Here is a 19613-nt window from a genome sequence, read left to right on the forward strand (position 1 = left end):
ATTGGATAAAATTATCTTGCGTTTGATTGGATTTAATAGTCCATTGACATTAAAAGAAATGAATTTTACCTTGTCCTTAGCCATCTGTATTTATCTGACAATATATCATTGAAATTAGAATAAAACTTAATCGATCTACTCCTTGAACAAATAAGAACCAAGAAACGCAAGTAACAACAAAAATGGCAACGAACGTGTGATTCCAAGGCTGAGGTCTCTAGTAGATGACCCTGCGTTGAGCTAGAGGAAATGTCTAACTCTGGAGGACACACACACACACACACACACACACACACACACAGATTACATACACATACATATATTCTCATTTTGATGGGGAAAAAGGAGTAAGTGAGCGAATAAAGAATACAAAGTAATATAAAATCCACATTAAAATAAGTATTTCTCGAGATAGGTATATCACCGTGTACTTTTGCTTCCGTTTAGCTTCATCATTTTTAAAGTTAGCCAAACCTTATGGCTCTTCTGAAGTGGGTGAGGACTGTCTTTGGGAAACTCCCGGTCTCTTCCTGATATATTTCTCTTGGCCTCCTCCTGTCTCCTGCCTTGTCGATTCTCGCACTATTTCCCAAGCAGAGCGGGATAATTCCTCAGTCAGGCTTTCCCTCGTTTTGGTGACGCCAACGGGCAACCCTCTGGCCTTCATGTCTGTAGATGCCTCTTCCACCGTCTGGTACAACCGCGTCCCGTTCTCATAAAACACTTGAAGTTTAGCGGGGTACGGAGTTTGAAATCTAATCTTGTTTTGCTTTAGTAATCGCTTTACTTCAGAGTATTCTTTGCATTTCTGCAGGACCACAGTGGGGTTAACCTTGGTCGAAATATATTAATTTATCATCGTAAAACACTCTCTTCTTACCCCAGGCCCTTTGTAGAATCTGTGCCTTGGTGCAGATATAGCGTGTAATAGGCCCTTCAAGCTGCATGCCCACAACCCCCGATTTAGCCCTAGCACAATCATAGGACAATTTACAATGACCAATTACCTACTAACCGACATGTCTTTGTACTGGGAAGGGAAACAGGAGTACCCAGACAAAATTTACACATTCCATAGGGAGGATGGACAATTTTTTTTTAAAGAGGATGTTGGGATTGAACTTCAATGCCCTGAGCTGTATAGTTTTGCACTAACTGCTATGCTACCATGGAACCCCATTTCTAATCTTCAGCTGCTACTTTACACCACATGTATTCTTAATGACTTATATACCCCAAGCAAAAGTAAGCAACTTAGAACACACCAAGTTCCAACATAAAAAAGGTTTAAAACTGAATGCAATTTGAAAAGTTTTCTATCCACTTCCATCAACTGCCCCAGCCATCAAGGTGGCTAATCTCACCTTCCGACTTTTGATCAGCAGCCTTGTGGTATGCAGCACGTTACTGCAAGGATTTTATTTTGTCCACACGACAACAATTTTGTGTGTACTGTCCTTTCAGGTAAAAGCTCCACTACCACTCACTGGATGCAAGAAAAATAGTTCTGAACTCCCTCTCACTCTGCTGCCTATTACCTTAAAATCAATGATTAGGCTCATTAATGTTTTATACATTACCCAGTAATATTTCAACACTATCAATTTAACTGCTGGACACTTTCTTCATATAGACAAGAGTTGTAAATAAATATTGCTTCAACATGAAGCATTTAATAGAATGTGTTTATACAAACTAACATAGAAACAGAGAATTGTCAAAATGCTGTGCGTGTTCTTGCCTTGTCATTCTGCACTCTTAAGTATTAATTCATTAGCTTGTCTCAGTAATAAGCAGCTCCACTGTTGAGGGAATTCTCACCACCCTGTTCAACGAAATTGACTTAGAGTAGTGTGATAAGGTAGTCTGAACAAAATTCCACAAAACAAACAGGACCAGTAAGATTACAAAGGCTAGAAGGAAAAGTTATGATGCTTCAAGTCAGAAAAGCTGAACAACCAATGTGGGGGAAGTGTGGCATGTTTAATTCTATCCACCGCTTATCAAAGGAAGCAGTCTCCATGCTGACATGCAACAGGATCCAGACAACATTCGGGCATGGGCTGACAAGTGGTAGGAAAGACTAAGCCACAGAAGTTCAGAATATGACAATCTCCAACAGAGAAGATCTGAGACTAACCCGCGACATCACCACTGACTGCATCCCCACTATCAACATCCTGGGATCACCACTGATCAAACCTCCTGAATCAGCCAGCGCACACTCATAAAACTTTTTTATTTCTGTATATTTTAGGGAGCTGGGCACCATTGACAAGGCCAGCATTTATCGCCCAACCCAATCTCCCCGATGATACTGATGAGCTACCTGAAATGCTGGGGAAAGTGCTCCCATAATGCTTCTGGGGAGCATTCCTGTCTTTAGACTCAGTGATGCTGAAGGACTAATATGTACACAAGTCAGGCTCGCGTGAGACTTGGAAAGGGAACCTGCAAGTGGTGACACACCCACGCATCTTTAGCCCATCTTGTCTGTGGTAAATATTGAGGGCTTGGGTGGTGTCAGAATAACCTGGGCAAGTAACTATAGTGTACTTTGTAAATGGTGTACTTTGATTCCACTGTGGGCCAGTGGTGGAGAGGATGAATATTCAGGTTAACGGGGTGCCAATCAAACAGGTTGTTTTGCTCTGGATGGTCTTCAGCTTCTCAACAACTTTTGGCGCTATTCACATCAAAACAAGTGTAGGAGTGCTCCATTGTGTTTCCATCTTGTGCTTTGGAAAGACATCGGGGTGTCAGGAGTGGAGTTGCTCGCTGCACAATATCTAATGACTAATTTGTTCTTGTAGCCATGGTATTGTTGCTGGTCCAGTTGAACTGATCAACGGAGATCCGAGGACACTGAACCTCCACTCCACAAAGTAAAGCACAATGTCCATCTTAAACCAGGCCTTAATTAGCGGAACTTAAAGAGATTGAAGAGGCTCATAGATGAAAAATGCAATTAGATTCAAGCATGGATATCTGGAGTAGCCACAGATACCAATATACAAGTAGCATGCCTCAGCTGACATAAACGTGTATTATAATATGCTTCCCCATGCTGGTGGTTTATCATTATTTTGCCTACCACCCTTCTACAATATTCCCCAGTTGCTAGTTAAGCTAAGATTTAATGCTATTTCCTTTCTATAGCAGGAAAATAAGGAAGTATCATCTGCAATGCTATGAATGGCACCAAACTGTCTAGATGTAAATCTCCAAAATTTCCTTTCTGAGGCCACCCTCCCCCTTACAGTTATCCGGATACATCTGCTTTAGTGCTGTAGCATTAAACGCTAGTTAAAGAGCTTTGGGATGTTTTACTATGTCAAAGTCATGGTTATTTCTTGCCTGGCACTCACCTTATAGACCAAGAGCCAGCGCTCTGCACGTTCTTTTCTCTGAGGGTGTGTGGATATTCAATCAGGTGAACAGCATCCAACGGCAACAAACAACACGGCCGTCTCCCTTTTCACGTGGACCTGCAAGGAACAGATAATTACTTAACTTAAAAGCCCCCCCCCCACCCAAATGCACAACCCACCAATTCTGGAAGGTAAATATACAAGCCGTTCCCAGTTCAGTAACATCACCTAAACATCCTGTGATTGTGAGATCTTGATAGAAGACATTAGCTACCAAATAGAGTCCCTCATCAACTTAAAGTCAATCTCAAATGATATGCACATGAGATAGAGAGTGACTATTATAACATCCCCAGTTTCTGAAACAGGGCACCAGACATTCACCAGGGTGTTATCTCTGCATAGTGGTACCCAGTCAGAAGACAGGGGTCCAAGACCCACTTCATTGCTAAGCAATCGCACTTAAAGCCCTCTCAGGTGAGACTAATTGTTTCCTCTTCCACTACTTCTCCCCAACAAACTGAACAATATTAATCTTTGCTCCAGGATGCAAAGGAAAAATAATCATCTGTTTTCACATTACCATTTAAAGGAGAGGTGGCTATATCTCTTACCTGAACACATGCACTACATTTTTAAAGATAATTACATTGTATTTTGCAAAGCATACAAGTGATAATTCTTTATTTCTCTTCTAATTCAATACACAGATACAGCAGTTACCCCAGATGATGCAAGATGGGATTCAGAGTTTAGTTGGACAAGTGCCTAAACCCTATGCATCGTGTAACTTCATACTGCATCAGGATACTGCCCAACGACGAAGATGCTCAAAAACTTGGGCTTTGCTTATGCACCAATGATATTTTCCTCAAGGTGTTCAGGGTTCCATAAATTTCAACTTGACACATTACTGTTAGCTTCACGGAGTAACATGCAAAATGCCTCTAAATATATTGTATTCACGAGATCCCAAGTTCCAGTTTGCAATACAAATGAGAATTAGCATGTAAAAATGCAAGGCCTTGTGCTGAAATTTCATACTCTTCACCCAGTGTTCCCTGACCACTACTGTCCACAGCTCAGCCACAACTTCACTTGTCCTCAATCCTCATTTTTAATTTCTTCCAATTCTCCAACACTGTTAAAGCTAATTTGGTAGGAGGGTGGGAACGAGAATGAAAGGACTCAGGATAGGTTGGATGGAAAGAAAGCAAAGATAGCATGCAGTCAGGCTGCCAGGATGGACAGACAGACGATAGGACAAATTTGCAGCCAGCAGGGTGAGTATTGGGTGCATTAGGGATGCAGAATCAAAAGGGTAGCAAATACAGTACTCAAAGTGTTATATCTCAATGTATGAGCATAAAAATATAAGGTGGATGATTTTGTTGCACTATTACAGATTGTCAGCTATGATGCTGTGGTCATCACTGAATCGTGGCTGAAGGATGGTTGTAGTTGGGAGCTGAATGTCCAAGGTTACACATTGTATCACAGAGGGGCTGGCATAGCTCTGCTGGTAAAGAATGGCATCAAATCAGTAGAAAGATGTGATATAGGATCGGAAGATGTTGAATCTTTGTGGGTTGAGTTAAGGAACTGCAAGGGTAAAAGGACCCTGATGGTAGTTATATGTAGGCCTCCTAACAGTAGCTGGGATGTGCACCACAGATTACAACAGGAAATAGAAAACATGTATCAGAAAGACAATGTTATGATAGTCACTGGAGATTTCAACATGCTAGAAAATTTGGAAAATCAGGTTGATAATGGATCTTGAGAGTGAGTTTGTTGAATGCCTATCAGATGGCTTTTTAAGAGCAGTTTGTAATTGAGCCTACTTGGGGATCAGCTATACTGGATTGGGTGTTATGCAATGAACCGGAGGTGATTAGGGAGCTTAAGGTAAAAGAACACTGAGGAGACAGGGATCACAATCGGATTGGCTCAACTTGAAATTTAACAGGGAGAAAGTAAAGTCAGACAAAACAATATTTCAGCGGAGTAAAGGAAATTACAGTGGTATGAGGGAGGAGTTAGCCAAAGTAAAGTGGAAGGAGATGCTGGCAGAGATAAGTTTCTGGGAAAAATGAGGAAGGTGCAGGATAGATGTATTCCAAAAACAACGAAATACTCATACGGCAAAATAGTACAAGCATGGCTGACAAGGTAAGTCCAAACTAATGTAAAAGTCAAAGAGAGGGCATACAACAATGCAAAAAATTGTGGTAAAATAGAGGATTGGAAGCTTTTAAAAACCTACAGAGAGGGCAAGAATCATTAGAAGGGAAAAGATAAAATACAAAAGCAAGCTAGCAAACAATACCAAAGTGGATAGGAAAAGCTTTTTTCAAGTATGTTAAAAGAAAATAAAAGATGAGAGTGGATACAGAACTGCTAGAAAATGAGGCGAGATAAATAATCACGGGAGACAAGGAAATGGCAGGTGAATTAAATTAGCATTTTGCAGAAGTCTTCTCTGTTGAAGACACTAGCAGCGTGCCAGATGTTGAAAGGTGTCAGGGAAGAGACGTGAGTGCAGTTACTATTACAAAGGAGAAGGTACTCAAAAAGCTGAAAGGCCTAAGGGTGCAGGCCAGATGAACTGCACCTGAGGGTTCTGAATGAGGTACCAGTAGAGATTGTAGAGGCATTAGTGATCTTTCAAAAATCATTGGGCTCTGGCATGGTGCCAGAGGACAAAAAATTGCAAATATCATTCCACTTTTTAAGAAAGGAGGAAGGCAGCAGAATGGAAATTGTAGATCAGTTAGCCTGACCTTAGTTACTGGCATGGTTAGAGCACTGGCTGATTGGTAGGAGGCAGCAAGTGAGAATAAAAGGATCCTTTTCTGCTGGTGTTCCAGTGGGGTTGGTGTTGGGACCACTTCTTTTTATGCTGTATATCAAAGATTTAGATGATGGAACAGATAGCTTTGTTGCCAAGTTTTCAGATGATATGAAGACTTGTGGAAGGGCTGGTAGTGTTGAAGAAATAGGTAGGCTGCAGAATGACTTAGATTAGGAGAATCAAGTGAAATATAATGTTGGAAAATGCATGGCCACGCACTTTAGTAGAAAAAGTAATTGTGCAGACTATTTTCTTTACCCACAAGGTGGTGAATTTGTTACCGCATGCAGCTGTGGAGGCCAGGTCATTGAGTCTATTTAAGATATAGCTTAATAGGTTCTTGATTGGACACGGCATCAAAGGTTACGGGGAGAAGGCCAAGACTGGAGCTGAGGCGGCAGAAAAAAAAAATTAGCCATGAGTAAATGGCAGAGCAGACTTGATGGACCAAATAGCCTAACTCTACTCCTATTTCATAATGTTTTACTTCCAATTCTGGCCTCTTCTATATCTCCTAAATTTAATAATTCTACTAATGAAGCCTCTACCTTCAGTACTATGATCTAACCCCAGAATCCCACTATAAATATTCCTACTTCTCCTTTAAAATTCCTCTAGAAACAGACTCTTTCATCATACTTTTTATTTTATTTACCAGTGCTGATATCTTTATGGTTCTGTTGTCAAATCTTTTCCTTTTAAAACTAGGAAGATTTTGACCAAGTTACAAGTGCTATGCAGACATATTATTGCTGCTAATTTCCCTTTATCGGTGATTTACTCCAGCAATTACAATGCCGGGTTTAAGAACCCTGAATCAATAGTGCCATCTCTATAATACCAAAACCATTCCTGCAACAGTATAGCCCAGAGACACTGGAAATTTCTTCAGTGTGATTCAAGACCCTGCATCTCAAGGCACTAGTGGGATTCAACTGCTGGTGTATAGTAGAAAAATCAAAATTGCACACCAGCTCTGACGAACTGCTGTATTTTGACCGTGGATGGATACAAGCCAAGTTCACCATTACAATGCCTGCCGTGAAATTATACAGCTTGGATTCATGATCATTTCTGAAGACAGGATTCAAAGGAGTTGACCATTTTCCTGACTGGCCCCAAAATGTTGCTGGGCCATGCAGGTTTATGATACTCTTTTGAAAAAAGGTGACTTTGTTATGTACAATGGTAAGCAACACAGAGTTGGCACCCACAGAATCCATGTGTATATTTAGTCATATCTCATTGAATGTAACTGTATACCTCCCCAAACAGTTTTGAAACCATAAGCTCTGGCACTTGCAGCCATCTACAAATAGGCCCATAATTACCCCATAGTGTAGCCCTTCTTTGAAGCCCCCACCCATCATAAACCAGTTACCATCCACACCTACATCTCTCTTACAGATCTTCACTCTACCCCTGCCACTCACCATTCAAATGGCAAGACCATAAAGGGACCCTGGCAAAAATTTTAAGACAGTGTATTATGTTATCAGAAGCCAGTGTACTGGTAAACAGAGCGATAGTGTGTAGACAGGACTTGGTGGAAGTTAAGCTTAAGGTGGTGGAGGGTATCTCAAGGGAGAGCAACCAGAAGAGGATTAGAAAAGTCAAAACTGGAGGTAACAAAGACATTGACAAAAGATTCAACAGTAGATCAGCGAGGTGGAGCTGTAGAGACATATGAATTTGTCAATCCTGTCCAAATTGTCCTTGTTTTCCTTATAGGCTGTTCCCTCACTCAGCATTTCTTCCAGCTTCTGTCCCGCACTGGCCCGACTCTACTGTTTCATGTGATTGGCACAGCACGTTTCTCATCACTTCCCTGCCTCTGCTGTCCAGCCCTGAACCTGGGGACTGATACTTTCAGGGTACCACATAAAACCAAGTTTTTGCAGCATGTCAAATTTCAAAACTAAATCACTAATTTCACTTTGGCATCGGCAGTGCAGCTGATACTGTGAGGGGACATTTTCGTGGGTGAGGAAACCTCAAAAGAGACTTCAGTTTTGGTAAGGCACTTCAGGTTTTTGCAACATTAATACTGGCCTTTTTTCTCTTTTGGAGGGGGCAGATACAAATACCCCTATATATCATATACCTTTGCCCTTCTCTCCTGTACTAAGCGTGCCTGCCATCTCAATGCTTCTATTTAATAGTGCAGCATCATGAATTGGAAACTTTTCCTCTTTGGACCTCACTAAAACACATTAGCTGCTCATTGTCACATTGATTTTGTGGAAGGTGGCCATATTGAAAAGGCTACAGTGTTTTCTACAGCAGCATTTTACATGCCTTGTGTTATGGAAGTCACTATATAAATGTAACTGCACAATTTTCTCTCCCCATCACAAAATATTACTTCCAACTAAAATACTTCGGTTAGACCGCAATTAGCTCCTTTTTGCCACTTGGGGAAAAACATCAGAAATAAGTTTTATTGGTAGTCCCCTTCAGAACTTGCTGCACCTGTTTGGGTATTGCAAGTTACTCAGACTCGGTATTCAGTTTACTCCATAATGCACAGAAATTAATCCAGCAGCTGGCTCTGACAGCTACCAGATCAACGGAAAGGCCAGGTACATGAACGTCTTCTTTGTCAGTGCACCACTGCGCTCCCCTCCATTCGGAAGTGTGACAAGAAAGGGACAATGGCAGCACAAAATGCCAATGCCCCCAACCTCAAGTCAACCCAGAGTCAGGCATATTTTCCATGTGCTCTCTGCTTCCCCTGTTCAGGAATGGGGGTACGCTATAAGTGACAACTGGAAACATCAAAACTAATATCGATCAATTATTTTGCAAGTATTAAAGGTCAAGAGCTCGGGGCCATTGGATGGAGAAAAGCCAATAATAACACAGCAGACATGAGGAACTGCTTTCTACTGAATTCCCAGCTGGATGGGCAGTGTCCACGTGTAAACCTAGAGCACAAAAATCTGAGTTGATCAGCTGGACAGGGCATCACATACAGTCTCAATAACTTTAGTCAATGGCCACCTGAACCACTTTCCAGCACAAACCATCCAAAAGCCAAATCAATCTGCATAAAATAGAGCTTGATTACTCATGCACAAACTTGGCAAGCTGAAGGGAAATGAGCATGCCCAGCTGAAATTTATTGAGAATAGTGAAGGCTATTGATGAGGTCTTTTGAGTCTGCCATAATCTGCTTAACAACATGACAACCATTTCCTTAGCATCTTTCACAATTTTATGATATCCTGAAGTTCTGTCTCATGTACTGCTGTTGATAGTCAGTTGCAACTGAATGAAACTGGCTAATTGTGTTAATTCTGGGTAATGCAGCTGAGATTTAAGTACGGGTCAGAGCAACAGCGAGATTGCTTTTGTTCTTCATTGAAACATTGCCACTCCAACTGCAAGGACATTTAGTTATCCACATTCAGGTCCAGGGAAATCCCTGGCCAGGACTCTCTTCCTTTTTAAAAACCCACTGAAAAGTATGACACAGTACGGGGAAAAAAAAATAGGCCATACAGCTTGCTTCATCTTCCAGTGAAGTCACCTCCAATGTTTTACTCTTGCACCACGCAAGTTCCCCATTATCTACAGTCCATTGGAACATGTCGGCCCATGATATTGTGCTGACCTTTTAACCTTCCCTCCAATATAGCCTAGTATTTTTTCTAACATCCATTCCCTAGTTATTCATTGAAACATTACCAGGGATCCATTCTGCTCCAAAACCTAAGACCTTCTGCTATTCACACAAGAACTTGAAAGTGAAGCAACTGCTTATTCAGCCCCAGCAACTATTTTATTCCATTGTTTAACACAATAACTCAGTAACATTTTCCCCTCTACTAACTCTATTCCCTTAACATTGAATATGCCATTGATCCCTTGAACATACTCAGTGTCTCGGCCTACACAGCTAGAGTGGGGAGCTCTGAAGGTTCACTATCCTGTAGGTAAACATATACCCATCACCCATGCCCTGAATGGATGACCATAATTTTGACACCAAGAGTCCTGCAGCTTCAGGAAACATCACCTCACATCTACAGCAGGAAGTGCTCTGAGTAACTGTATAACAGAACTGCTTCTCATTGTTATAGCAGCTTAAACACAGCAAAATGCCCAAGTGAAGAGCACTATCAATGAAATCTTTCTCAGTACAGATCTACAGAAGGAAATAACAAGACAGGTTGTTTTCAAAAAGCTTCTTTAAAATAAGTTTTGACAGAGAAACTTTAGTCTCGGACAAGCTTGCTGAGAGACCAAAACCAACAAATTTTCATTAGCTTTCCCACAGACTGCTAACGACTCTCAAATAACGTGACTGTTCAGATTACTAAAGTGATGCGAGAACAGAAGGATTCGCTGCTACAAGGATAACATCCAAAGTTAAATTATTATTTAATTATCTAATAGTGAAGACTCACAATACATCAGGATACCCTTCATACAAATTGCAAAAGATCAGCCACTAATAAAAACACCAAAATCATATATAGTTCCCTAATAATTTATTTTTAAGTTATTTCTCTTTACTCGCAGTAAGTAGCATGACCCTGAGATTAGGAGCAACACATACGAAATACGGGTGGAACTCAGGTCGGGCAGCACCTATGGAAACGAATGAACAGTCGACATTTCAGGCTGAGACCCTTCTTCAGGAATGGAATTATGAGCTTGCATTGATATAGTATCTTTCACAACATTTCTAGACCTCTTTAAAATAAAAATGTTGCATTATCCGCAGTCTTAAACAAGAAAGCAAACTCCACAAGTAATGTCAAAGTGATCAGATAACCTGTACTTGTGATTTTATTGAGGGACTGGACACTCTCGCTCCATTTTAAAAGTAACATTGAGGGATGCCATGCGTCCATTTGATGCGGCATGGATTCAGCATCAGTCCTGCAGCGAGCCTCAATTTTGAGCTCACGGATCTGGAGTGAAACTTGAGTTCATAACTTTGCTCGTACAGTGCACCAAAACTCAGACGAAACTGTAATGTTGCAGGACAAGTCTTAGGAAACATTAACGTTCAAACCAGAAGGTTACAGTAGAATAGAACAAATGTGGAATCAAAGCCGTTGCTGATGACCCAATGTGTGCAACGTCCTTTAAGGTTCACAGCAAGCAATGCAATCTAACGATATTTATGTTGTGCTCAAAGCGAGCTCCAGAACTGAATACATTTACATGGAGCATTGCCACAAGAATGAGGCATCCAAAGGACCTCACTATTAGGGTATGGCCTCTTCTCAGCACTACCATCAGGCAGGAAGTACAGAAGCCTCAAGTCCCACACCACTAGGTTCCAGAACAGTTACTAGCCATCATGCTCCTGAATTGGCATAAAGAACTTCAATCACCACTACACTGAATTGATTCTATGACCTATAGACTCCCTTTCAAGGCCTCTTTACTACTCATACTCTCAATCATTTGTACAGTTTGTCTTCTCTTACATATTGGTTCTCAGTCTTTGTTTATGTAGTTTTTCACAAGTTCTATTGCATTTTTTTCCCTGTAAATACTTGCAAGAAAATTAGTCCTAATGTAGTATATGGTAACACACGTATATGCAGATTGATAAGAAATTTAATTTGAACTTTGAACCATAAACCCAAGTATAGCATCCCATCAAAAGATGCATTAACTCGTCAGTGTCAAGTGACTGCATCTCCCCTGGTGGCACAGTATCAGCTCTTTGACCTCATCCTTCCCTCTCAACCAACGACCCAGTCCGTAGAACAGCTATTTATTTGAACGTCTTCCAATCTAGTGGGTTACAATGTGTTCATCGCATGATCAACTCTATATTTAAATCAAATGTACAAACCCCATTTCCAGAAAAGTTTTGGATATTTTCCAAAATGCAATGAAAACAAAAATCTGTGACATGTTAATTCACGTGAACCTTTATTTAACTGACAAAAGTACAAAGAAAAGATTTTCAATAGTTTTACTGACCAACTTAATTGTATTTTGTAAATATACACGAATTTAGAATTTGATGGCTGCAACACACTCAACAAAAGTTGGGACAGAGGCATGTTTACTATTGTGTTACATCACCTTTCCTTTTAATAACACTTTTTAATCGTTTTGGAACTGAGGATACTAATTGTAGTAGATTTGCAATTGGAAATTTTGTCCATTCTTGCTTGATATAAGACTTCAGCTGCTCAACAGTCCGTGGTCTCCGTTGTCTGATTCTCCTCTTCATGATGCGCCATACATTTTCAATAGGAGATAGATCTGGACTGGCAGCAGACCAGTCAAGCACACGCACTCTGTGTCTACAAAGCCACACTGCTGTAGCCCATGCAGAATATGGTCTGGCATTGTCCTGCTGAAATAAGCATGGACGTCCCGGGAAGAGACGTCGCCTTGATGGCAACATATGTCTCTCTAAAATCCTAATTTACACCTCAGAGTCGATGGTACCTTCACATACATGCAACTCACCCATGCCATGGGCACTGATGCACCCCCATACCATCACAGATGCTGGCTTTTGCACCTTTCGCTGATAACAATCAGGATGGTCGTTTTCATCTTTGGCACGGAGAACTCGACACCCGTTTTTTCCGAAAACTAGCTGAAATGTGGACTCGTCTGACCACAGCACACAGTTCCACAGTCTTTCGGTCCATCTGAGATGAGCTCAGGCCCAGAGAACTCGCCAGCGTTTCTGCAAAGAGTTGATGTATGGCTTCCTCCTTGCGTAATACAGTTTCAAGTTGCATTTCTGGATGCAGTGACAGACTGTGTTAAGTAACAATGGTTTTCCGAAGTACTCCCGAGCCCAGGTGGCTATAATTGTCACAGTAGCATGACGGTTTCTTAGGCAGTGCTGCCTGAGGGCTCGAAAATCACACGCATTCAACAGTGGTTTCCAACCTTGCCCTTTACTGAGATGTCTCTGAATTCTGAATCTTTTCACAATATTATGTACTGTAGATGTTGAAAGACCTAAATTCTCTGCAATCTTGCATTGGGAAATGTTCCTTTTGAACTGACTGACAATTCTCACGAATTTTGGCACAAAGGGGTGAGCCACGACCCATCCTTGCTTGCAAAGACTGAGCCTTTGATGGACGCTACTTTTATACCCAGTCATGATACCTCACCTGCTACCAATTAGCCTGCTTAATCTGGAGTCTTCCAAACTGGTGTTACTAAAATATTCTGTGCACTTTTCAATCTTATTTGAACTCTGTCCCAACTTTTGTTTGAGTGTGTTGCAGCCATCAAATTCTAAATTTGTGCATACTTACAAAATACAATTAGTCAGTAAAACTATTGAAAATCTTTTTGTTGTACTTTTGCCAGTTAAATAAGGGTTCATGTGAATTAACATGTCACAGATTTTTGCTTTTAATGCATTTTGGAAAATATCCCAACTTTTCTGAAAATGGGGTTTGTAGATTCAGTGACCGCTTTGCGTCTCCGTTTAGGTTGTAAGGGGAGGCCAGGTTTAGAGTTGCCTGCTACTTTAATTCGCTGCTCCACTGTGGCTTCCTGCACTGCCCCAAAGCCCAACCCAAACCTGAGGAGGAGCACTTTGCTCTCTTAGCACTTAGGCTCAATAACATCATTGAGATTTGACACCAAATTCAACAAATACCAATTTGTATCCAATCTGGCAAGAGCTCTCTGTAAGGCTATCCACCCATAATGTCAACTCCAATTTTCTTTCTCCACAGACACTGCCTGAGATGCTGGACAATTTAAGTAACAGTTGCAGCCTGCATTCAACCTGCTCCTTTGTTGTTCTTCTCCCTACAGATGGGGCTGTCACTGTGACACAAGGTACTGCTGCTTCATGTCTCCATTGATTTGAACCTGACCTTGGGTACAGTCTGCATAATTCTCCAAGGCTACACAGGCTTCCATCATTTTTTCCCCCAACATTTCAAAGATGAGTTTTAAAGAGATGCTAGCAGGACAACCAGGATGAAATTGATTGATATGAGAGGGAAAGTAAAACTACAGGGGAACAAGTGGAGGTGGGAGGGTAATGGAAATGAATGGGATTGCTCTGACAGCTGACATATAGAACTTAGAACAGTACAGCACAGGCCATTCAGCCCATGCCTACCTTCTAACCAAGATCAAACACTTCCCTCCCATATAACCCTCCATTTCTCTTTCATGCATGTGCCCAAGATGCTCTTTAATGTCCCCAATATATCTACCTCTACCACCATCTCCGACACTGAATTCAACACACTCATGAATCTGTTTAAAAAGCCTTCCTCTGACACCCCCTGCCCCTCATCTTAAAATGATGCCCCTGAGAATTTCCACCCTGGGAAAAAGTCTCTGTCTGCACACTCCATCTATGCCTCTCATCATGGAATATACCTCCATCAAGTCACCTCACACTCTCCTTCACTCCAAAGAAACCCTAGCTTGCTCATCCTTTCCTCATAAGATATGCTCTCTAATCCATCTGGGGAAATCTCCTCTGCTCCCTCTGAAGCTTCCATATTCTTCCGATAATGAGAAAAGTACACAGTACTCTAAGTGTGTGGTCAAACCAGAGTTTTATAGAGATGCAATGTTATCTCTTGGCTCTTGGGATTAATCCTAACTAAAGAACACCAACACAGCAATTCAACTTGGCAAAGACTTTGAGGGATCTACAAACGTGAACCCCACACTTCTGTTCCTCCACACTGCTAAGAATCTTGCACTAAGCCTGTATACTGCCTTCATGCTCAACCTTCCAGTGTACCACATTTCTCCAGACTGAACTCTCAGCCCAGCTTAGCATCCTATCAATACCCTGCTATAACTTACGACAGACATCTGCACTATCCACACAACCACCAACCTTTGTCATCTGCAAATTCGAAAACCACCTTAACACTTCAACACCAAAGTCATTTATAAAGATCACAAGGAGCAGATCTCAGAACAAATCTCTGCAGAACACCAATATTCACAGACCTCCAGGCAGAGTACTTGCCAACTACTACCACCCTCATCCTTCTGTGGGCAAGCCAGTTATGAACCCACGGTTCTTCCTTTCAGGTCCTGATGAAGGATCTCAGACAAGACATTGACCGTTTATTTCTTTCTACAGATGCTGCCTGAGTTTCGCCAGGATTTTGTATGTGTTACTCTGACTGAGTGAGCCTACCACTGGGAACTATGTCAAACACTTTTTTAAAAATCCTTATACACCACATCCACTGCTCTGTCTTCATCAATTTGTTTTGTCACTTCCTCAAAGGATTCAGTCAGACTTGAGGCACAACCTGCTTCTCACAAAGGCAGGCTGACTATCTCTAATCAGACTATTCTTCTCCAAATACTCAAACCCTGTCTCAAAGAACCTTGTCCAATAGTTTACATACCATTGACACAAGACACACTTGTCCACAATTCCCAGGGTTATCCCTATTACTTTTCTTGAACAAAGGAATAATATTTGCCATCCTCCAATCTTCCCATACTGCTCCTGTGGCCAGTGAGGACACAAAGATCATTGCACAAAGTGCAGCATCTCTTCTCTCACTTCCCATAGTAATCTGGGGTATAACCCAAGTTGCCACAGGGACTTAAATCTAATGGGTTAAGTATTTCACCATATCCGCTTTCTTAATGTAGACGTGTTCCTGCATATTAAACTGTTTTACACTGTTCTCACATTCAACGAGGTTCCTCTCACTGGTGATTATAATAATATTAATCAAGGACCTCCCTCATCTCCTCTGAATCCATGGACATGTCCTCTTCTAACCCTGATCGATCCTGCCCTCAATCTAGTCATCCTCCAGTTCAGCTCAGTCATGTAGAACGCATGGTTTTGTTTAATTTTACTCAATGTCTTCTAGTGTGCTTTTCTAACTCTAAGTCCTTTCTTAAAATCCTTCCTGGCTATCTTGTAACTCTCTTGAGCCCTGTCTGATTCTTGCTTCCTAAACCTTAAGAATGCTTTTTTCTTCCTCTCAACCAGATGGCTCACTGTTGTCAACCATGGTTCATTCACCCTCCCATCCTTTTCTGGTCTCAATAGATCAAACCTATCCGGAATCCTATTCAGGAGCTCCCTAAATAACTTCTACATTTCAATTATGTTCCCAAGTTCCTGCCTAATGGCATAATTCGTCCTTCCCCAATTAAATACTTTCCTATACTGTCCGCTCCTAAACCTGTCCAAGGCTAATGGCAAAGGTAATGGAGTTCTGGACACTGTCTCCAGAACGTTCACCCACTGAGAGATCTGTCACCTGACCCAGTTATATTCCTAAGTACCAGATACAGAGTGGCCTCTCCTCCAGTCAGTCTGTGTACAGTAACAAAAACTTTCCTGGCCACACCTAAAAAAATTCCACTGTATCTAAACCTCTTACAGTGAGGAAAGTGGAGTCGCCCATGATAACAACCCAGTTACTTTTACACTTCTCCAAAATCTGCCTCCTGTTTTGCTCCTCAGTGCCTGTTGCTTGGGGAGGGGGGGGTGCCAAAGAGTACTCCCGAAAGTATGATGGCTCCCTTCCTGTTTCTGACTTCTCCATACTGACTCAGTAGATAATCCCTCCATGACATCCTCCCTTTCTGTAGCTGAGAGACTATCCCTGATTCGCAATGCCTCTCCACCCACCACTTTCTCCATCCACCCTGTCTCTTTTAAAACATCCATATCCCAGGACATTCCTGTCCTCGTGACAACCAGCCCTCAGCGGCATATATTCAAGTGCTTAAATGCCTTCACCATGAAGCCAGAAACATGAAAATTAAAAAGCTTGTCCTGAGAGTCAGTATTTTCTGCTCTTAATTACAATCCAAAGGGCGGCTATCATTACAAATAATACTGGGCAACAAAGATTTTTCTTTCTGAATATTTATGTACCTTATAGATTTTGGGCTGCTGATCATGAAAATCACAGTGAAATTTCCCTATCACCCCATTTTTTAAAAAAATCACCAATATTTATTATTTCAATTCAAATCAGAATATCTGTTGTCAAGATTAAGGCAGGCATTTTTTTGATCCACAAATTAAACAGGTCAATGGCAAACAATTTGAAGAACTTCAAGTGGGACCAGAGAAGATCGCATGGAAAGCATTCAAGGATGTTGCTGAAAAATTTCTTGGCGATTACTGAGCACCAAACTACATGCAGCTGGTTGACAACATGCTTCAAGCTTTCAAGATCATGAAGTGTAACATTGATTCATTTTCTGCATTCCCATTTAGACTTTTTCCTTGCAAATCTTGAGGTAGTGAAAGGTTTCACCAGGACACTGCGGTCATGGAGAAACTGTATCAAGGCAACTGGAATCCATCAATGCTGGCTGATCATTGTTGGACACTTAAGCGAGAGGCCTCAGGCTTCGAGTATAAATGAAAATCAAAACATTTTTAGCTTAGTTGAACTATTGCAAAGCGTCAACACCGTTAGGCAATTAAACTCAATAAAAGTTAATTTCTTGTTTCTCCAAATTCCTATGTGGTACAAGTAGACAAATTATATTTGTGTTGAACTTCACACGGTCTATCATAAGCAAAAAACTTCTGAGGAAGCAACGCACTCCAAAAAATGTGTTGTCCAGTGTAATCTCTCTATGTGTGATACCCGTTTAAGGCAGAATGGAAAGAGGGTGAAAGACCAGATTGTCCCCAGTGTCTTAGTGAGGCTATGGGCAGCTTTCTAAACAACATCTTCCAATACAGACAGACCTCCCCAAAGCTTGCTTGGAGGATATGAAAGAGGAGGTGGGAGGATGTGAAGTGGAGGAAAAATCTGTAGCTCATGTACTGTCAACAGTGCAAACTACCAGGAATGTGGCTCAAGAATTCCAAACACTCAAAACATTTGGTCAATAAACCAAACAACAAGATCAGTTTTCCCTAATGGATACAAGTAGAACTAAATAAAACCAATATGCTGCAACATCTATCTAACACAGAACTGTTTTTACTCTTATCATTCACACAAGCCAGGCCTGAAGTGTGTGAAACCTGGAAGTGATTCTTACTGTTCTGTGGAATGCTGAACACAAACGCTTGCAGACGATTGACTGAATGCTACCCCTTGGAGCACAGAATTATCTAAAACAAGCAAATGGACTGAAACCTGTGATCAGGTATCTATATGGCCTAGAATTGGGAGTTTGATTGACAATGAAACTAAGGTACTTCCTTGCAGACCTAACATGCTTCCATTTATTGCCATTTGCTCTAATATTTACTTGTCATAGCTGTTACGCAGATCATCCAAAAAGAAACTAACTTATTTTTCTTTCCTTCGTGATTATCTCATGATAGTCTGAAAATGCCAACTTCATCTTACCATTTAGAATACCTCAGTCCAGTAACACCTGCTTCTGATCATGTTCAAAAAATTTGTTTCATTGAACAATTAATAAATTAACAGCTTGCACCAAGTTAACGCAGTTCTCACATCCCTTCTGCTGTAGTGGACTCCCAAAAACAGCTTTTCTAAGGGTCTTAAACAACCCTAATATCCCACAGCCAATTCTGTTTAAAGGGAAGTTACAAACAAGAGAAAATCTGCCGATGCTGGAAATCCAAGCAATACACACAAAATGCCGGAGGAACTCAGCAGGCCAGGCAAAGAGTAAACAGTCAATGTTTGGGCTGAGACCCTTCTTCAGGACTGTAGAAAAAAAGATGAGTTAGAGTAAGAAGGTGGGGGGGGGGGGTGGGGGGGAGGAAGTTAACTCAACCAATCCAGAAAGCAAACTGTTAAAAGAAAACAAAACAGTATTCTCATATCCCTTCTATTGTCACAAAGCTCCTACAACAAATTTAAGTGCAACTTCTCTGATATGGTCCTCAATACTGCTCCCAACCACAGTCTAAGAGGAGTCCTCTCCATCAATTAAAAGTTTCCTGTGATGCACAACTTTTCACATGACATCACTCAAGCTATCAGTGTTAATCAAACAGTTTAACCACATTCTTGACACATTTAAAACTTTATGATAATGACTAATGTAGCTTCACACGTCACAGCTTTAACAAAGATACAATATCAGTATTCTAAGGGACTAGTCTCCTGGGTGTACACAAGCTCTCACGACCAAAAATGAATTTGCTCCTTCATCCCTTTTACAATAGATCTAGTCTTCGTTAAGGAAGTGAACCCTCCTACACAGGCTGAAACCACCGGAGACACGAGAAATGACTGGTGTAGGTCAGGCAATATTGCCCTTGCAGACTGAATGGAGCTGCTTTGCAAAGCAGCCAAGCAACTTGGGTTCATTTTCTCCAGTAACTTTGGAAACCACACTAAGTTTTCCAGTGTAACGAAAGAAATTCTAGTAAATCACTGCTTCACCTGGAAAGACTCCTTGGCTCCCTAGACTGTGGAAGAGGTGGAGTAAAAGATTAGTTGCTGTGTAACCATAGAAGGTGCAATCAC

The 19613-nt window shown here is 41.3% G+C and overlaps 1 protein-coding gene across 3 annotated transcripts in view; it reads right to left on the reverse strand.

Moving 5' to 3' along the window:
• The window catches only part of lpar1 (lysophosphatidic acid receptor 1), a 108803-nt gene that overhangs the window by 57402 nt on the left and 31788 nt on the right, over window positions 1–19613 (reverse strand). For 2 of the 3 annotated variants that reach the window (XM_059974820.1, XM_059974821.1), the window contains exon 2: window positions 3369–3488. The exons of the other annotated variant lie outside the window; for it this stretch is intronic. The gene's annotated coding sequence lies outside the window, so the exon portion shown is untranslated. The remainder of the gene's footprint in view (window positions 1–3368; window positions 3489–19613) is intronic. 3 annotated transcript variants of the gene reach the window in all.

The sequence above is a fragment of the Hypanus sabinus genome, chromosome 7 (assembly GCF_030144855.1).
Source record: "Hypanus sabinus isolate sHypSab1 chromosome 7, sHypSab1.hap1, whole genome shotgun sequence".
Lineage (NCBI taxonomy): Eukaryota > Metazoa > Chordata > Chondrichthyes > Myliobatiformes > Dasyatidae > Hypanus > Hypanus sabinus.